We start from the raw sequence: 7,860 nt of genomic DNA, 5'->3' as shown, positions 1-7,860 counted from the left end.
GGATTTGGGTTTATTTATTGGCTAACAATTCATGAAGTGGTCTATTGTAGGGCAAGTTTGAAGGTTTAAGGGTTCAATAACCTTTGAGGGAAGTTGACAATAATAGTTAAATAAAGACAAGATTCAACAAGTTGACAGTTTTATTTTGGATATGTAATGTTTTTGACATACTAACATTGGTTTGGGTTGTAAAGTGTGAAAAGGTTCGTTTGTAGAACTGTGGGATGGGGATGTGTCAAAGCTTGCAAGATAAGAGAGAGAATTTAGGATAAAGGATAGCATTTTGGACCCCCTCTTTAACCTATCTAACTGGAACTAGAATCCTAAGACGGGATTTTATAGGGTCAGTGTTGGTAATTCAATTGTTTTTGGTCATCACTAACAAGGACATCATTAACAGGGAAGGATTGAATTACAACACATACGAAATCTAGGATGGTTTATTAAGAAATATTTCAAATAGATTAACTTGGAAGTGAATTATCCAGGGATTCATGTATCTTGTATTCTGTTATTTGCCAATTGTAGCATTAGATTTGGGATTTTATAGGGTCAATGTTGGTAATTCAATTGTTTTTGGTCATCACTAACAAGGACATCATTAACAGGGAAGGATTGAATTACAACACATACGAAATCTAGGATGGTTTATTAAGAAATATTTCAAATAGATTAACTTGGAAGTGAATTATCCAGGGATTCATGTATCTTGTATTCTGTTATTTGCCAATTGTAGCATTAGATTTGATTTAAGATCCATCAATGGATCTGGGCTAGACCGGAGGTTTTCTTCCATCCATTCTTTCCTACCAATGCCCGCACTGAATGGAGTTGTAATTATCATTTTTAAAATTAATAAAATTTCTCTAGCTTCGACCTTTTACCGATCAAAAAAAAAAAAATTAAAGGAAAGGTTAAACTATTTTTAAATATTAATATTTTATTAAAACAAGGTTTAAAGATATTTATTTCATTAGAAACATAATAATATTATGTTTAATATTTAGAAACTTTAAAATTCTTTTTGATTTTTCTAAATTGAAAATTACAATTATATATTATTTTTGAAATGTTTGTGCATTTAATTTATAAACATTAAATATTTTAATATTCAAAATTTAATAACATAATGATTTTGTTTGATCTTTCCAAATTGAATATTTAGATTCTTTCCTCCCTTTTTTTAATTCAAAATATTTTTTTATTTTATTATTTCTCAAAATCTAATATTAAGTCATTAACTATTTTTAACTTTTCTACATAGGCAACACTATCCAAAGACAAACTTCATATACACTTTGCAACACTTTATTTGAAATAATATTTACATTCATAACATTTATGATCATTTAACTATTAAAAAAAAAATTTATTATTATATACTTTTTTATGAAATAAATATCTTTAAACCTTGTTTTAATAAAACATTAATATTTAAAAACAGTTTAACCTTTCTTTTAATTAAAATAATCGTATTAATATACCATAATGAGAAATTTAAAGAAAATAAAACTATCGAACTTACACTTAAAAGGAACAAAGTATTTAAATATTAATGGAGCTAAATTCTTGAAGACGTATAAAAAGTTGCAACGAATTTTAAAAACCAGAAAAGCTTGTAGTGTAGTTATCAATTTCATAAGATGTATCAAAACTCGAATTTAAGTTCAAAAATTACACCTCTTTCATATAACAAAGCCCTTAACTTTTGTAATGCTGAAGATGATTAATCTCCCAAAATGAGCAAATTGCTTTGATCATCACTTGGCTTCACAACAACAAATTATAAAGAATCAGAGAAAAATATTTCAAAAAAAGATGAAAAATAAAAAAGAAGAGAGATTCATACAGGAAGAATGGTGGGAGCTGAAAAGGAGCTCTTCCCAAAAGAATAAAAAAATAAAAGAATGCAGAGATGTAATAATGCAATTTAAAAAAAAAAAACACATATATTCTCCATCTTCAACTAGTGAGATTATCAATCAGCTTCACATAAATAATCACATATACTTACATTCTGCAGATGCGAACAGAGATTATCAATTAGCTTCATATGAATAAACACATATATTCTTATAAAACACAACAATGTGATCTTACCACAAACCCCACATGGTGCCGCCTCCATTGGCACCCACAAATAGCAAACCTTCACCAATACAATGGCATGGGCCTCGGCTTTTTCAGCCAACAGCATCAATGTAGTTTTTCACAAATAATCTTACTTCTGGTATGTCGTATGTTTTGTGCCTGGAAATAAATTTCACCATCATTGTTATAATGAAAGGAAGAAAGAAAACTTGTGCTCTTTCTGGGTGTGAAGTCAAAAACGTAGTCCCTGGTAATTATAGTTGTTGAAAGTGTTGTAATTATAGTCAAAAACCTTCTGCTAACCCCAATGAGCCAGAGGTGGGCATACGAAAATCTCAGAGCACTTTTCCATTTCTGCGTAGCTCCTGTAAATAACAACTAAGCTCATTTAAATAACACAAAAATTATTTTAAATTTCAATATTTCATGATGGCATTGTATATAGGTTTCTAGATATTACAGTATAAGTTTTTTTCTATTCCTCAACAGGCCTCACGTTCAGTAACTCTTTGTAAGCAAATTTTCTGAGCTTTGATATTATAAACACAGGGTCTGCGGCCCCAACCAAAGTTATTTTCTTTTCCCTCATATCCTCGGCCACAAAATCCACCCTTGCAATACAAACAGCTAGGGTTTAAAAATAAAAATAGAAACGATTTTAACACTATTTTTTGCAACTTCGAATACAGCAATGTGATCTTACCACAAACCCCACATAGTGCCGCCTCCAGTGGCGCCCACTATAGCAAGCTTTCCCCAATACAATGGCATGGGCCTCGGCTTCTTCAGTCAACACCACCGGAATCGTGCGCTGGGCATGTTAAATGAAACTTCTACATGGCAGAAGCAGCAGGAAAATTTAAAATAAATATTTTTGAAACTGGGCGGGAGTTGGATTTTTGAAAGCCAAAACATCTGTCCCATCCGTTTAAAACTCCGTCACCGTTTCCCTCATCCTTCCGTCTAATGCTCTGTCTGTTCCTTCAGCAAGTGGATGATAGGATGCCGCATGGTAACATGCATGTTTTCATATGTTAACATGCTTGTACGGGTGCCCTTTTATGTGGAAATTAGCCTGAGCTTAGAAAGAGTGGGCTTGATATTTGAAGTTCTATATAAAATATGAAACATGGAGTTGGTACAGTTTTTCAGAAATACATTTAAGACAAATATCTAAGAGAAAAAAAATTGATCTTGCATTATTCACCACAATTTCCAGTCCGTGATGTAACATTCTTAAATAACTGCGGGACAATCAGGATCAAGCACACATTTGCCAACATTTATTGCATAGTGTTGGACATGAAGCTTTTTGGGCAGCTACAGCACAGAAAGATTGAATTATAAGAGTAGACAGGCTTCAGAAGAGAGTTCCAGGCAAGATTGAGGTTATGATCTTCAATACCCCCAAAAGTTCTCTCTATGATTTCCAACCCTCTTACAAGTGCGAACTTGCAGAAATAACAACCATCTTACACATACTTGGGGCTTCAATCACTGGTCCGTCATCATTTCTCCTGATTACATTCAATGTTATTAAGAGAATGGCCTCAACTTTCCACGTGGGCAGCTAGCGGTTCAAATATTTATAGATCTGAGGGAGAGATTGTTGCTTGTATGCAGATTCAAGAATATTTATAAATAGATGTGCATGGCCGTTTACCATTTCGATGTAGCAACCTTATTATGTCACACTTTGTAAGGGACTCCAACAACTTCAAAATGCATTAGCTCATTCCTCCAATCTACTCCATTGGTCAGTGGTGTTAACTATTTACATATGTAGATGGTGATAAATTGGTGAGATTGTTCCTCCCTCTGAGAGCAGTTGCTAGGTTTCTTCCCTCATCTCATAAAATATGTGATGGATTCATTCATTGACCTAGGGGCTTGCTACAAATCCTCATCCAGAATCCAGCTGATCCAATTAGGAATGTATTTCCTTCTTCATCTCTAAACCTGGATGACTATGTGCCATGAATATTAGTAGATTATCTAGGAGATGTTCATTGTGCCCCATAAGGTCACTCGTCTAGGTCAACTTAGTGAAAATAATCTTCATGTGCATTAGCAAATTTTGTATTGGCTCTTTTACGATGATGGATGGGGATGACAGTAATTCATCTGATATAGATTAAAAATATCCCCTGCTCCCTTTCCTAGTCTCTATCAACTGCATTTACTTCACTACCAATAGATCCTTCTTTCTTGTGGTTATGTAATGTTTGGAGTACATGACAATATGTATACTAACATTTTAAAAATTTACTTATTTTGATTTTCTCCACCCTAGCTGCTTAGATCTTTTTCTGTACTCTTATCTTGGAGTTTGTAGCCTTTATCTCTTTCAGGGATGGAGTTCCTTTCTGACTCCCACATGCCATTATTAATGGCTGTTCTATTCAGTCTCATTAACCTTCTTTAGTTATTTGTGGACATTGATATAATTTTATCTTCCTTTATCTAACAATCAGTTCTCATATTCAAATAGATTGGATTTTTTTCAAATATGATATATGACTACTTTTCTAGTAAAAATATTAGGAGAATGTGTGGTTTGCCTAAAATGACTTTGGAAAGTTTCATTTTAATGTTTATCCATTAGTTACTTGCCATCTTGGTTAGTTATTAGGAGACAGTTGTTATTAATTGTCAACGGTTGTGTTCTGCTCAGTATGGTTCTTTAAATGGTCTTTGCATAGTCAAAAGAGTAATTTATTCCTTGACTGATCACCCTGATATGCTTCTATGTAAGAATTTCACATGAATAAGGATATGCTTCTATTACTCTATCTAATATACAATGTTATTTACGTTCTTTTATGCAATTACTAGTCTTATCAGATAAAGAAATGAATAGAAAGCTTCAAAGAAAAATTATTTTTGGAATTGAACCTCCTAATCTAATACCTCATACTCATATCCAAATACTTTATCTAACATTTTGCAGAATCAAAGAACTAGAAAACAAAAGTTTTGTCAATAGCATTCTTCCAATCTAATTATTTGAGAACGTGTGTTCTGATTTCTAAATTCTTATCTTCAAAATTATTTGACACCAGAAATAATCTCATTCAAATAAAGGAATTTCTGATACCTTATATACACTCCACTTTTTCTCCATGCAAAAGTATAATTTCCTTGCCCGTTGTCTTTGAAACTCATGGATATGTACTCTGAAAAGATTGTAGTATTTGGACTTAAGGTATTATGAAAGCAAATGAAGGCATCAACAGCTCATATAAATACACAAGTAAATTCCTTCTTCCTTGATTAATCTGCATTTCCAACTCCAGAACACTTTGCAACCTCAACGTTAGGCAAAGCAATAACTTAAATGCGATCTGTTTTTCAAATAAATTTTGAAGGACAAAATTAAAAATGCTTATAAAACCTTCTAAAACAAAGCTCATGCCTTCCAATATTTAATGGTGGTATAGTTATGAGGAAGTCTACTGCTTGATGTTTATATCATATGACTGCATTCAAAGCATATAGAAGCTTTCCTTTCTTCGTTGGAGGAAGGAAAAACAAAATCAATTATTTATGTTCTTAAACAAAACTGCCAACTCACCGAACCAGGTCTAATTATTTATGTGCATCCTATACAATCTTTTGGTTTAAAAAAATTCCAATATTCAAGGGAGAAATGATGAATACCTTATTAGCATCCTGTGTTGGAACTGTGATGCCATCATTCTATAATATTTTTGGACAATCTGTAAGATTTGAGACATAGATAAGAGAAAATGGAGCAAAGGATTCGAAAATTGAATGTTCTTAAATAGTAGTTCAACTAATATCTAACCATATCCACTTTTGAGGAGAAGAAATACATGCAATCTAAGATCAAATATGTGTGCAAGAGCATATTGACCATGCTATTTTCATTTTCTGTAGAATGCAGTGTAGCTCATCAATAGCTATTCATTTTATATGATGCTTACATCTGGACTCAACCATGTGTCAAGGGGACTTAAGCCCAAAGTCCATTCAAAGGTAACATCATTGATTGTTGCCAATGGAGACTGGTATACCCACATACAGGCAATATAAAAGTTGCATGCATTATATTCCACTGGCTAGGACATAATTTGAAGACAAGAATCACCTTCTATTGACATGGGAAGTGATGGGTGCTTCAGACAAAAAGTTTCTAGCGAAAATTGTGTAGATTTCAATGTTGGTGAAACCACCCAACCCAAGAACAACAATCTGCAAATAAAACCTTCACAATAAGAGAAGCAACAAGGCTATTTTACCAATGAGTGATAATGAATTGAGATGCAATGAAATGTAAAAACACCCTGTAAATAGCATAGGTATGATGAGGTAAAGTCTAACTGACTTGCAAATACCAGTTACAAATATAAAATGCGCTATGCTATTATTAAATAATATGCACCTAAATCCAACTAATATCTAATATAGTATTATGTCAGCTACCTAAGTGAAACTTAAGCATATGTAAATGATTAAACCACATTTACTCCAACACCCCCCCATCCCCCCTTAAGTTCAACTTAGGAAGAAGATTATTATGCAATATATGTCCCAACTACTAGGCCATGTTAGGTACCCATGTACAAATGCAAATGCAATGCAATGAAATGGAATCTCTCACAAACGGAGAAAAGGAGAAAACCCTGTGGGAGAAAACTCCTCTCCAAAAGAGAGAAAAGACACAGCAAGATGATGCATTGAGGACTTACTTACTAATACCTCACAAGGACTACATGCATCATGTATATACAATCAAGTATCCCCCAATAGGAAGGAAAGAAGGAGACTACATAGCCCCCATAATGAATAATGTTCTATAGAAATGGTGAGTGCTCGAAGACAAAACATGGTCCAATGCCTACAAACATTTCTCCCCTTGAGAAGAAGATAAACCAAGTACAAATGCAAGAATACTTCCCATTCTAGATAGGAATTAGTAGGAAGTGGAATGCAAATCTGTGAATATACCTTTGAAATTTGTTCAAATGTTGCCAAGTCCTTGGATGATGAAGATGCCACAAACCAATTGTCGTGACATTTTCACATGTCGCCCCATTGCAAATGGGGACCCCCACTTTTTTCTTAGCTTAGATGTCATAGTTTGGTTGTCTTCAAGCTTGGCGGTAGTCTCGCAATTGTTAGCTTTTGCTGGTGAGAGGAGGTATGTTTTGTTTGGGATTGAGGGTTGTCGCTAAGTGTTGTCAAAAGATGTCAAAGTTGTCGATGTTGCTAGAGTGTGGGATGTCATTAGGATGGGTATGTGAATGAGGAGTAGTAAGCTTTCTTGTAGTCCCGTTGGGAACTGCAAGCACATCTCCTAAGGTCACAAGTTACAAGATCATATTGTGGAGGACCTAGGTAGGAAAAACGTCAAAATTTCTCTGAGTAAAATTCAACCCCCTCCTCACATGTATAAGTTTATGCGAGGTGGGAAGGCGGGGGGGGGGGGGGGGGTAATTTGTGTATTAGTGTCTACCCCAACCTCATGATCAAACTCTTGAGTGTCTAGCCCAACCAAAGGACCTTAATTCCACTCAAGATGGATGGATTACATGCATCTCCATGCTTTAATCTAACTTGTGCAAGCCAATCCCTCATATGCGCTCTAGAGGAAGGATTGAGGAGGATGAAATTGACTAAGTAAAATCCAGCCCCCCTTGAGCATGTATAAGGCTATGCATGGCAAACCTCAAAGCATCAATCCCGCCCATGCTATTTGGTGCAAGCATATACCAAAAACACACTCTATCAGCCACATGTGTTTTG

The 7,860-nt window shown here is 34.2% G+C and overlaps 1 long non-coding RNA gene across 2 annotated transcripts; it reads right to left on the bottom strand.

Annotated features, from left to right (window-relative positions):
• Positions 1–1,966: 1,966 nt before the first annotated feature.
• On the bottom strand, positions 1,967–5,818 carry LOC131860853 (uncharacterized). 2 transcript variants are annotated; one of them, XR_009359939.1, is made up of 3 exons: positions 5,752–5,818; positions 5,189–5,267; positions 1,967–2,456 (listed from the first exon to the last, which is right to left on the bottom strand). It is a non-coding gene; the product is annotated as an uncharacterized LOC131860853 (long non-coding RNA). The 2 variants fall into 2 exon arrangements; XR_009359940.1 differs by having other exon boundaries at positions 5,189–5,391; positions 5,752–5,813.
• Between the last annotated feature and the right edge of the window lie 2,042 nt (positions 5,819–7,860).

The sequence above is a fragment of the Cryptomeria japonica genome, unplaced genomic scaffold, assembly GCF_030272615.1.
Source record: "Cryptomeria japonica unplaced genomic scaffold, Sugi_1.0 HiC_scaffold_19, whole genome shotgun sequence".
Classification (NCBI taxonomy): domain Eukaryota; kingdom Viridiplantae; phylum Streptophyta; class Pinopsida; order Cupressales; family Cupressaceae; genus Cryptomeria; species Cryptomeria japonica.
This window is presented reverse-complemented; position numbering and strand designations above follow the sequence as displayed.